We start from the raw sequence: 13657 nt of genomic DNA, 5'->3' as shown, positions 1-13657 counted from the left end.
TACCCCACACTGAATTATCTTACCAATGTATTATTTTTATATCACGGCTGTGATTTAGTTTAGCTGCTTTTTGGCTTACAGACAGTTATAAGGTGATTTGTGAACTGAAGTGAAGTTTAAAACACTACATTTCTGACCACTTACTCACTCATATATCTGTCTTTTTTTGTTCCTGAACAGGAAATCAGATAAATAAGAGTAAAAAAAAAAAGGTTGCAAGGATGCATATAAGCCGAGGATTGCACAGCTGGATAGCTGCCGCTCTGATGCCAGCTGTGGAAAATAAGTTCTGTCGAATGAAAGCACACTTCTGTAATACTAACATGAATCAATGTTATTTTAAACTCAGTCTTTAATCTATAAAGTTCTTGTGGAGCGAATTAATGCTACATTTCTGTAGCAGGAAATCCTTTCTGTGCTACTTACAAATTAATGCCTCACCCCCCCAACCCCACACTAAAAAAAAATGTTTGATCTCTGCCAAGTGTAGTTAACAGCAAAATGTATCTTTGAACAAAAGTGAAAGAAAAAGAAGTATTTGGCTGGGGAATAAAAACTTAACTTGAAGGAGAACTCCTGTGGGATTTGGTTGTTTTTGTAAGTGTATCAAATTTCAGCCCTTTGTAGCCTCGGTGAGTCCAAGTGTCAGATTTGTACCAGTCTGCTGCCTGCTCAGTTGGCCCATTTCGAGAGAAAAATGAACACACACACACACACATACAGGTGTTGTCTAAAAATTATAAATGAATACAGAGGTCGATCCAGACTGAAGTATCTTAACAACTATACTGCATGGATGGCCGTTCACTTTTGTACAGATATTTTTGCTCTCCAGAGGAAGAATTAGATGTTCCCCTGACTTTTCTTCTGGCACTACCCTTATGTGGACATTTGTGCTTTTAAGTAAAATGTCTCCACAATTGTTGGACAGATTTCCATGAACTCCAGCACAGATATCCATGTCTCCCTCAGGATGCATTAGTTACGCCGTTAACTTTTAAAATAGTGCCATGATCGGTTTAAAAATGTATTTTCTCTAGGTTTATGAACAAATATGTGCAAAACTACTGAGATTACCATTACATTGTGTGTATGTATATGTTGTGTTTTGTATTAATTAAATGGTAAATGGACTGTACACACACACACACACACACATACACTGATGGCATCGGCTGCCATGGAAGGTGCCATCTGCTCATGAGCATCAACTGCTCATCAGCTGCTCATACACATTCACACACCAGTGGCACAGCTATCAATTGGGCGGTTCAGTATCTTGCCCAAGGCCACTTTGAGCCAAGATCGAAGTGCTGATCATCTGATTAGTGGACCTCCTGAGGAGGTAGGACCAAGCTAAGATCTATGTAAACACTGTACCTGCTAAACATCAATTTGTTAACATTATGACCATGCAGACATTCTTTTTGAAACTAGACCATGCTGGATCAGTGAGAAAACAATGAGGGTTTCTTTTTTTGCATTTGTTTTCTGCAGCCTTTTTTTTCTTTTTTATCAACATAAGTAGCTCTCTAAAAGATAAGTTAATATGTACTAAAACAGAAGAATCTCTGGGGAACGGTAACATAATCTGGACATTCATACAAGTCAAATGTAGGATGACCACCTCCGTCAGCTTTGAGGATAAATAAGTGGATGAATGTCTCATCCTCGGTTTTGAGTGGGCTAATGCTAAATGTGATAATAACATAAAAAACTGTTACCAGAAGGCCACAATGAGGGCAATATTCTCCTCCATTCTGCTGTGCTGCAACAAAACCAAATAGCTGCAAAACCACCACGAGAGAAGTGCGAAGCTCATAGATTTCAGCTGTGTGGAAAGACATTATCATCCACGGCCAATGCACTCCACCTCCCATCGCCCCCAGGTCATATGCAGAATAAGGCAGAGTAATAGCTCCGCTGAGATGGAGGGGAGGAAAAATAAAATAGAATAAAACAATCTTTTTGTTGTTGTTAGGAGGAAGCTGCTGGAAGGGACCAAGTTGCAAAGCCTCCCCGGGGACACAGAAGAAGAGAGAGGATATGAGTCGGGGAGGCAGAAGGTAGCAGCTCTTTGGGTAAAAGAGGCACCAAAAAGAAAGAGAGAAACTTCAATGGTATGCTGAAATTCATTAATGCTGTAGTGTTTCACAGATGTAGTATAGTCACAATGCACTCTTCTTGTCTTCTTTTGGAAACTGGGTCACAACTAAAAACAACACGTATAGCAACAAGCTTTTCCAGAGATTGTATTGCGTGTATGTAAGTTCCCCTAAAGTACACCGTGGATTTGTTCAATTTAAAATGTCATGCATGTAGTAGAAGAGTTCTTCATGTTAACTTCCTTAAGGTTGAGCTTCTTCTTTAACTTGAGCTGCAGCACTTCTTTTATAGAGCCAAAGCTTTTAGGCCTGCAGGTAGTAATCATAAGAGAGAGAGAGAGAGTAAATGTGAGAAGAACTATATTTCCAAAAAGGATCGGCTTTGCTCTTTCAGTTCAGAGTAGCTATACTGCTGCGACTTTGACATTTATACATAACCACCGTGACAGTTCTCACTGTTTCCGTCTTGAAGTGAAGAACTAGACTGACAAAATTCACTATTTTGGTATTCAGTGCTCATGTTCAGATGCTGAAATCTTGGTATTCGGATGATAATTCATGCTTATACATTAAGAATGACACACATCTATTACTGCCTGTCTGCCTTGGCCAGTACAGAAGAAACTGGGACTAGCGAGAGGGGGATCAAACCTGATGCTTCTTCACACACAGAACAGGAAGAGAGTCATGCTGCTCTTCAACTACAGGAAATAACCTCTGTTCTGATGACGCAGGTCTCCGGGGAATGCTTAGCAAGTGCTGTAGATCTGAAGCATACTGTACACTCTGTATCTGCAGCGGCTGGGCTGTGCAAACCGTGCAACATGTTGCAGCACGGACACACACATTCAGATACTCGTTTATTTATTTGAGCGCTTTTTTTGTGCTATACATTAAAAGTAAGTTAAAAAACAACTACAGTATCTCACTGTCTTTCAGTCCCTCAACACCAGCTTACACACATGCACACAAACTAGATGAAAAGACGTAAATCTGTAAAGCTGCCACTAGACGATATGTCTGTGCAGAGAGATTTCCCCCCACAACACGTCCAGCGGTCTGCCTAATTAGAGCTGAGCGTATCTGTGGGCAAGGGAGTCTGTGTCTGCACATGGAAGAGGGATTTGGCCAAGAGCATCCATTCACTGGGCTGTCTGGTGGGGAAGACAATGGAGAGGAGTGCAGATTAGATGTCTCGTTCCAAACTGTGCAGAACGCTTTTCGCCAGCACAGAGGAAAGACAAGAATAATGCTGGTTGAATATCCCATAGAGATGGATTTATTGGGACTATTGGTATTAGAAAAATCCGGTTAGGGACTTAAACAAAACAGAGCAGCAGCCGGGAGAGACTCAGTAGGTCAGGCCAATCTGATTGCAGTCCTGACTGTCCTGTCCTTTACCTGTCCTGTCTGTCCTCAGAGTGGGTCCACTCCATTCATTTGTCTTTTGTCTAAAGCATTACCTGAAAGGACGTCTTCACAATCAGACCTCCAGGAGAGTCCCTCTCCCAAATCTGAGAGCAGAAGATGTGAACATGGTCCTCAGGGTATCTCTAAACCTTAGCTGTGATCATAAATTCACAACCAGGAGTACACAAGACTGTGGAGACATGGAATTAATTTGAAAAAATACAAATTATCATTTTTAAGCAAGTAGGCAGAGAAGTTGAAACAGTTAACTAAAAGCAATGACTAAATACTTGGCTCAAAGTTGCTATGTATCAATCGGGATACTTGTATTGCTACACTTCTACTGCTTCCACTTCCACTTGTACTGTGTGTACACTATGTACTTCTGGGTGTAGTGTGCTAATTTTCAATTTGAGTATGGCTGCTGTGCATTTACTAGAAACTTTTTCTTTTTCTTTGATGGATTACAACTGTTCAGAGCATTAACGGCAACATTTGACTGCAAAAATCTGTTTAAAAGTAATGGATAAACAGCAGTTACCTGTATTGTAATGTATTAAACAGTTACAGTTAGTTGAAATAGTTAGCCATAAGTGATGAATAAACTAAAAGTAATGGATAAATGGCCAAAACATCCAGCCTCGGCTCCTTTAAAGGTCCAGTGTGTAAGATTTATTGAGTATTTATTTGCAGGAATGGAATATTAATATTAATATTCATTAGCATGTTTCCACTACTGTATAATATCCTGAGTATATGAATCATTGTATTTTCGTTGTCGAATCTGTTAGTTTGAACCACCATATTTCAACTACAATTGATCTATATATGGCCTTTATGAATTTATATTAATTTGGCAGCCAGAGTTTATCTTACATACTTGGAAGGAGAGAGTGAGACATGGGAGAGTATTCATTTGGTTGCAATCTGCAACTTCACCGCTAGGTGCCACTAAATCCTGCACACTGGACCTTTAAGTACCAAAACAACCTTAAAGCTGAGAGTATAAAAGCATGTCCACTTTTATATAGTGTCACCCAACATTAAGTGTGAAATCATTTCACAACAAACACATTTCTAACATGAAGATCAGCATCAGTTTGAATTCATCTGTTTTATTGGGGGACAGAAAGGCATATAGACTTTTAGTGAGCCTGTATTACTATTTTAATCATCAAAATGTTTAAAGAAACTTTGCATCTGCATCTGGATTAGAGTCAAAACTCAGTGACAGGGACAGGATTCATCTTTTCAAATGTAGTAGTTTGTGGGTAATTAGTGAAAAATGCTCAAAAACAACTTTCTTAATGATAAGAAATCCTTCATAAGTTACTGGATCCTCAACAAACACTTGATGTTCCACCAAATTTGATATCTACTTTTTAGGATTTGACAACTTGTTCAGATATTCTAACAGATAAAACCAACCAGAAAATCCTGTGTAGTCTACTCACTTCAGTGAAATGAATCCCCTTCTCTGAGAACATGGCAGCATTTTACATGAAACTTTTCTCATTCACCCACACAGAAAATACACATAAATGTGTGATCAAACACACACATACACACACAGCACTCACACTCATGAATACACAAAGCTATCACCTCCCACCCACCAGCCTGGAAAATATTAACCTTTTCATCTCATGTCACCTTTTCGTCTAACTTCTTCATGCATCACGCTCACATGCCTACAGACACACGCCACGCTGCACACATGCACATAACGAACTGGTACAAGTACACACAGATTCATGCATAACCAACAATACATGACACACAAAGCGGCTGCAGATATCTCAGAGGAACTTCAGAGAATTCAGGGAGTGGAGAGTCATTTGGTTAAAGAGGACCAAACTGCAGGAAATGAGAATCATTGACCCTCCCTTGTGACCGAATTTACAATCTGTGCCTGAAATCAGTTGGAGGAAGAAAGAAAACAGAGAAAGTTAGCAGGAGAAGGAAATGTTTGAGCGTCTATAAATAGAAGGCCTACGTTTGAAATGATTCCGAGAGGCATGCAGTCATTTATTATTCAGCTCATATTGCTCCATGTTTATCACAGAATAAGTAAAGAGATGCCTGTTTAGAAGCTGGATTTATTGTCTGACAACAGTAGATTTAACACAAGTGATAGGCCTCAGTGTGTGTTTAAAAAAAGACACAAAGGTTAGAGTAAAGCAGAATTTTGCTTTAAATTAACACAAACTTACACACTTAAAACTATTGATCGAGTACTGCACAAATCAGTTCAGCTCCTCAAAATGCAACACCAAGATCAGCACCTATATGCCATCTGCTTAGTGCCCTGACTGTCCTCAGACAAAGGATTACAAAGAAGAAGAAAAAAAAAAGACCCTCAAACACTTTATTTGAGATTTTTTAGCACAACCAACAATGATGATGGGAGGCTGTGTTTCAATGCGAGGCATTAACCAAAACAAACTGTATATTGTGAGCATGGAGAGAAAAAGGAGGCTTTTGCATTGAAGAGGTGCACGGGGGCCTCATTCATAATTCAGAGGCGTCGCAGCAGCGATATGAGAGAGGAGGACGCATCTGTCTGCATTACACCAGCGTTGCCTCTGCGTTGCATCACCCTCCTGGGTGGTTCGTTTTCGAGAGTTTAATACGCTCCCTATCAGTTGCGCTCTGTGCTGTGGCTAATTTCAGCCTCAGATAAGAGCCTTTATTTGTCACCCAGCTCCTTCGCCCTGTCACACAGCCTAGAAGTGCCTCCTCTGTTTGAAATCTTTGAAGGAGTGCTGACTGGATGAGCTGCTGTTTGTCTATACGTTACTGTGTGACTGCTCACTGTGTGCAGCATCACAAGTAAGGATATTATGAACCCTCAGTGCTAACTCGAAACCCACCCCCCACACACACACATGTATAGCTGTCTCCCCACACAAAGAGAGGCGCATGTGCCTTATTACACACACACACACACACACACACACACACAGCTGGCTGCTGGTCTGTCTGACCTAGTTTATTTCTGTAGGCTGCTCTAATGGAGGGAGCGAGCGTGGTGTATTAGCTGACTGCATCTGATTTGCATTTCTGCCCTGTCACTGGCAGATGGCACCAGAGGTCGAGAGACACAGAACTTTTTTTTTTTGGAGGCCCTCAAACACACAACACATCCTGCACGTACACACACACACACACACACAAGCATGCAGGGGAGCTTATCAGGCATAAATACTTAAAATGATCAGTAAAGCTGACTTAATGCATACTCAATGTGCTTTACATCAATTAGAAATAAGCATTTTGTATGCAATAGAGGCATGCAGGTGTGTGCACCATGTAGTGCATGCATGCATGCATGCAGGCGGGTGGTGCTCTGAACTGTAGAGGTTTACACCCTGTGCTCTTGCACTTGCGCTCCAGTGTTTAATAGGAAGGAAGTGATGAATCACATTCACTTATTCGTGGTAGTGGTAAGTGATCAAGCACATACAGGCCCTCTCTTTCTCTCTCTCTCTGTCTCTCTCTCTAGAAATCACAGAGGAAGTGAACAGACATGAAACCTCAGCACTTTGTCATTTTTCTATCTGATGGAAGTCATGGTTGAAATCATTCAGAAGTAACGTGAAGTGTTACTGTGACACACAAAAAGGTGCGTTCGTGTCTCCGCCACTGCATCAGGACATGTAAGACATACCAGACATGACACTCTGTATGTTCTGCTTTTTTTTTTTTTTTTTTTAAATCTGATAAAATCTCCGCTCTCCGGCTATAAGGTGTGTCCTCTGGTCCTGATTTATCTTGTGACTTGCTGCTGCTGGAGCAGCTCACACAGAAACATCATCCCACCCTGCTGGTAGCGGCAATGTCACAGGTAGTGTGTGTGTGTGTGTGTGTGTGTGTGTGTGTGTGTGTGTGTGTCCTCCATGTATGCGATTGCACTGACATTTATTTAAATAGGTCAGTGTGTGTGTGGTATTTTTTTTTAACAGCTCGACTACAGGAACTGATATGAGGTTTTCATGTCATGTGTGAGATGTCAAAAAATGTAATTTTGCACTTTTAACACACACAGTAGCTATCAAAGTGCGCAGGCACACACACTGTCTTTGCATGCACACACACACACAAGCCATCAGTCTTTATTTGGAGACAGGAAACATCGGGGTGTGTTCTTACTCTCTTTACCTCCTTCCCTCTCTCTCTCTTTCACATACATACACACACACACACACACAACCGTTATTGAAGGGTGTGGGGACATTTTCCATGCGGTTTGGGTGGTTAAGCTTTGCAATTGTAAAGTGTGAAAAAAAAATCAGCCAGATCTGCTCTACGTAAAGACACAAAATGGCTAAAGTGGAGTGTGGATGCCAATTAGTTAAATTGAAAACTGGCAAAAATAAAGGCACAAGGCTTTATCACGCCAGAGAATGACTTTTCCATACAGCTCTGGTGAGTCTGAGAATGACTGAGATGTGATGACATTGTTATAATTGTATTCTCCTAGTTCCAAATCAAGGGCTAAGTTCAAACAGAATGCTACTTGTGCTTGAAATGTCCCCCTCTTTCCTTCTTTTGTCTTTTGCTTTCTCAATTTTCTTTGACACGGCCATCTCCTCCTCTGACTCATCCTTCAGGTCTCAAGTGTATTGTGGCAAACCGCTGTAGAATTCGCTCTTCTTTCATATCCTTCTTCTCTCCCCCGTATCTCGCGTTCTCCCTCTTTCCCATTTCCGTTTGCTCTGCGTCTGTCTCTCTTTTAGCAAAGGTTAAGCTCCAGCTCAATGTAGATAGATGTAAATAATGCATATCTCCAGTTAAATATAAATGAGCCAGCCTTTTTTTTTTCTTCTTCTTCTTTATTTCTCAAAGAAAATATTGTAAATTATACAGAGTGTGTCCATCCTGTGAGCTGAAATAATTCAATATTTGGACAGATATGCAGGAAATGCCAAGCAGGAGGTTGAATTGAGCACTGTCTGCAATCAATATGGCCTTCTGAGGGTTTTTTTAAGTGATAGAGAAGACTAGTCATTAACTTGCAGGGAGCTAATTGTGTGGTTGGTGCTCCAGTTTAAAAGAGAGTGTACAAAAATCTCTGTGTGTGTGTTACATCAGGATGCCTCAGCTCTTTTAAAACAGGTGATAAAGGCCTCCAAGGTCAGCAGCAGAGGAGTTTGGCATCTGTTGAACGGTTCTCTGTGATCCTGATGAAAACCTGAAGATGATGCATTTGTGTCTCTTCACAGCATTGTCGTCCTCACTTTATAGGTGGTCTTTGTGACAGTCTCAGGGATGGACTCATTGTGTGCTGTCTCTTTCCACCAGCAATTGTGTCATTTCATTTTATTATTTTTTTTTACCTCAAAACCTGTTAGCTACGCAACAGTTTGGGCTTTTCATGTCTTGCCTAATAGCCTGAAATGGATGCAAGTGGAACCGACATAAGCCTGTGTGTTTATCTGTTATTGTCTGAGGGTTGTGGGCATGTGCTATGGGTGTCTCTCTGTGTGTGTCTGTGTGTCCTCATGTATGTGTTTTTGGATGCTGTGGGTGGGTACAGGCAATGTGCACGCCATTCGATGAGGATAATATGTGTGTGCATGTGTGTGTTCTCATTTGCTATCAGTGTTTGTTTGGGGTTAAAAGCCCCTGTCTCTGAGGGTGTTAGCGGGGGTCATCTAAACCGGATCTGCAGCAGAATCGCTTGAGAGGCAGAATCATAATCTGTAGCTGGCTTTGAGCTCCCAGATTAAAATGATGATGTTTTAAACCTTTCTCACGGCCGCAATATGCCTTTGCTTCCCTCCCTGCTACTCAGTATGTGTGTGACAAGAGATCCACACAGCCGGGTTCAAGAAAAGGACACCTTCCTCGCTATTTATGAAATGGGGAGCTTTAGCACATTATCTGAGTCGGCGCACGCATGTTCTATTCATCTATTAATTTGCCATCAGTGTGGTGTAGCTATAGCGTATCTTCTCCAGTGTTTGAGGGGAAACAGCTGCTAATCCTAATCCCCCCGTCTCCCCCCACGGGATTCTGTCAAATCACAGGCCCTTTAAAAAGCTCTGGCTGGCTGCTTCCAGGGCTGGTTGAGTGGCTGGCTGACTGGCAGGCTCTAAATGAGAGGATGGACCACGCTTACCCACTCCTGTGACTGACATCCACTAGGCCTCCAGAAAGTATGTCACTTGTTTGTACAAGTATGTACACCACAAATTTCTATTGCATGCTGCTTCTCAAGAGGAATCATTCAATACGGATAAAACAGCTTTACCTAGGAACGTTTACAGACAGAAGGGAAGGTTTAAATAAATGCATACCATACTGTGAATAGATTTGAAAAATACTGTGTAAGCAGCCGTAGCTCAGGCTTAAAGGAATAGTTTGACATTTTGGGAAATATGCTTGTTAGCTGAGCTTAGCATTAAGTCTTGTGGCAGTATCATCATATATAACCAAGCGGCAACCTCGGTTGCTGTGAAGCCAATGTGGAAGTGCCAAAAACTGCAGTTCCTTGAACAGCCACTTGAGGCTGGCTACAGAACAAGTCAGTCTCCATAAGCCCCCATGTTAAAATGTCCAACTTCACAGCAGAAATAAACATGTTTGGGTCTCTTTAGCTAATTTCCCCGTTCATGATAACTGTACTGAGGCTGAATTTTTATAGAACTCACCTGTTCATATTATATTAAGGCTCTAAAATATGCAGAATTAACAGTATGGCTGCTTTGATTGACAGGTAGGTGCCATTACAGATGGCTTATTTGAGCACCCAGGCTTCATTTGGCCAGCCTCGGATCTGTCGATGATCCACGTCTTTGTCTATTTTTGTGGAAGAAGCAGGACTACAAACATGGCAGCGAAGAGTGTTACAGTTTTTGAGCTTCAAAATGGCTCTTCCATTTTTTATACTGTCCATAGTTGCAAGTAAGTGAATAAGAGTATTTCCCAGAACTACTCCTTATGTTCTTGAGCACTCAAACTGCTCCTGGTGTGTGTGTGCGATGAGGGAAAACCTGAATCTTATGCATGCAAACTAAACAGAGAGCATATGGAAAGAATGAAACGACCAACATTAGAGAAAAAAGGCTGTCAGGTGTGCTGTAATTTCTCTTATTTTGCATCATATCTGTGTAAACTGAAGGCCTCGGTATATGGCAGCCATCGCTGTTACACTCTTTAAAGCAAGACTATGTAACTTTGGAAAAAATAATTAACACATTCTTCCTCTTACAAATGAAAAGTTGAACTCATAAGCAATAAAACCTCAATTGCTCAACTCGGTACAGGGTGTTGCTGCAGCAGCCTTACTTGGTCTGGTGTCAGTTGTGGTTGAAGGCTCAGGATAAGCCTAGAAAGTGAGTGCTGACTTTGTAAAATGTAATACTTTTCTCTACTTGTACTACCAATAAACTACAGTTATTACAATCTAGTTATTAAAATATTAAAATTAACCATCATCTTGTAAGTGTAATGTTACATAAATCAGGTTTAAAGTCGGTTGTAGAGCATTTTTAACCAAATCTGCAAAAGAAAATGCATGATTTCATCCCAGTGCCATTATATGTTAATATTAGCACTACTTCTCTATTCAGGATGTGTTGTAAATTTGGCATTTATGTTTTATTTGAGGAGTGTTACAGTCTCCTGGTAGCTCGACACAGATGTGATTTTTTCTTCTTATTATTTTCGCCTCTTTTTTGGACATCAAACACTTCATGTACATATGATTTCATATGATTTATTCACTACACCTGTCTCCAACTTTCAAGGATAAAAACATTTTTTACAATATTTGGACTTTTTGCAAAACTTTCGACTTGTAGTCTCATGTTAAAAATGATAGTTTGGGTATTTTGAAATGGGGTTGTATCAGGTACTCATCCATAGTTAATGTATTACCTGCAGTAGACAGTGGTCAGCAAGCCCTCAGGTTGGATAAGCAGACAGAGACAAAGAAGCATAACTATGCATTGGTGTGGATAGGGTTAGCAGAAAAAAAATATTTTAGCCACACAAAGAAGGTCCACCTCAATAATACAGTTTCAGTATAAGTGTATGTTATATTAAGAAATTTTTTTTTACCACTTTACCTTGATGTCAGACACCCTATTTATTTGGTACTAACTGTAAAACATCTGTATCCCTGTGCAGTATTATGCTCCTCATGAACCTCATACAACCCCAATTTAAACTATCCTATTAAACCACTGGAGGACCAAAACTACACTGCCAAATGTTGCAGACCGGTCTCTGGACTATCCACAAGCTCTCAAGAGTATGCACCCTTTTTTTTTTTTTTGATGCATCTCATGAACTGTAAAAACCCTGAAGCAATTCCTCTTCTTTGAAACTCTGAAAGTCTGCAGTACCATTTCTAACTTTCACTCTCCGACACACACAGCAACACTAATATCGGCCTTGTCCATCAGCCGTTCTCACATCAGTCATTTCAGATAATGACTCTCAGCTGGGAGAGACAGAGAGTGGAGGGACGCTGAGGCTGAGCAAAGAGTATCAGCCGACACTCTCACATCTTCCTTCCCTTGTTCTTGGTATGTAAGGATGAGACGGGGATGAGGAGTGCGTGCGTAACTATCAGTCATCAGCGTGAGGATTAGGGACTGTCATCAGCAGCCATATGCCTCATATTACCCTCCTGATGACACTAGATGAAGAGAGGGAAGAGAGCGAGGAAGAGGGGGAGGCTTTGGGAGGAGGGGGAAGGATTACGCCCGCTCTAAGATTTCAGGGTAAAAGTCAGGTAGAGAACAGAGCTTGTCAAAACCTGACAAATGCACAGTTTGGTGTGTGAATGTACATTTTCATATTCGCACAAATTCATGGAGATGTACATAAAAGCCCTGCAGCAGCAGCAGCAACATAAAACATGTAGAAAATGTGTGTGTGCATGTGTGTGTCTGTATAAGCTGTATGTATATAGAACCCTATGGTGAAGATGATATGCTTGCATCCATGTTTTCTGCCTCTGGGTATGCATGTTGGCTATTATTCACTACAATGGACACATGTGCTCTTCATTGATCACATAGAGGGAATAAGTACTTCTGTGTGTGTGTGTGTGTGTTGAGGAAGGGGAGGGGTCAGTGGTGACAGTAATACACTAAGTGTTTCCATGTGCTTTTCTTATTCATGAAGACACATAAACACACAGACTGACATGCATGCTGGCATATCCATGTCAACAAAAACTCTCAGACACACACACACACTCGGAGAAAAAGAGAGCCTGTGTGACTCATTAGGTGACTCAGGTCTTGACAGTAAAAATAACATCTGAAAACATTTACCGTATATTCATTAACAGTTGGTCCAAGTCATGACGAGAAGCACTTTAATGGATTTCCATCAGATGCACCTTGCCAGCTAAAACTAAACTCTGCAGTGGCTGCTTCGTACTCGTGCTACGTGTTTCCAAACGTCTCCCTTCTTCTTCCCAATTCCACTTCCTCATTCAACATAGTTCCTGTGTGTGATCGCCGCTCTATTTCAGTGCATTCATACACACACACACACACACACACACAAAGAAACCACGCAGAGGATTTGCTGAAAGCTGGGCCAAGTTCACTGCAGAGAAAGGATAGAGGAGTTATAATATTCAACGCCTCGTGTGTTTTTATAACGGTTTTTACTGTTTGGATGATTGTTTTGATGTGATTTAAAATGAGCTTTAGGTGTTTGTGACATTTGACCTGAAAGATTAATCAAGATTGTTGCATAAAAACATTTTTAAAAATATGTTTAATAACACACAGTTATTGTTTTAATCTCTTTCAAAGAAAAGCTGGATGTGATTTAAGCTTTACTGTTTTGGATTAATTTAAAAAAATCTGCATTCATCTCATTCATAGTCATTTTTGTTGAATGAATATAATGTGTTGCGTGTTCCCATATTAGCATCATTACACTGGCATGCTGATTGAGAGTGTTTGCTAGTGTTTTCCTCATCAGCCGCCGCAGCAGACCACCGTGAAAGAGGGGAGGAGAGGCAGAGAGGCACTTAGCATGTAAAAAGACCATATGTGTGAGCATGAGTGTGGGCACAGAGAAATGATACGCCTGTGGTCGTGCCCGAGCTTATGTGAGGCTGTGGGAGGCGAAAGAGTATGACTTTGTTCATACTGTAGTATATTTGT

The sequence above is a fragment of the Larimichthys crocea genome, chromosome III, assembly GCF_000972845.2.
Source record: "Larimichthys crocea isolate SSNF chromosome III, L_crocea_2.0, whole genome shotgun sequence".
NCBI lineage: Eukaryota > Metazoa > Chordata > Actinopteri > Sciaenidae > Larimichthys > Larimichthys crocea.
Note: the sequence above shows the minus strand (reverse complement) of the source record.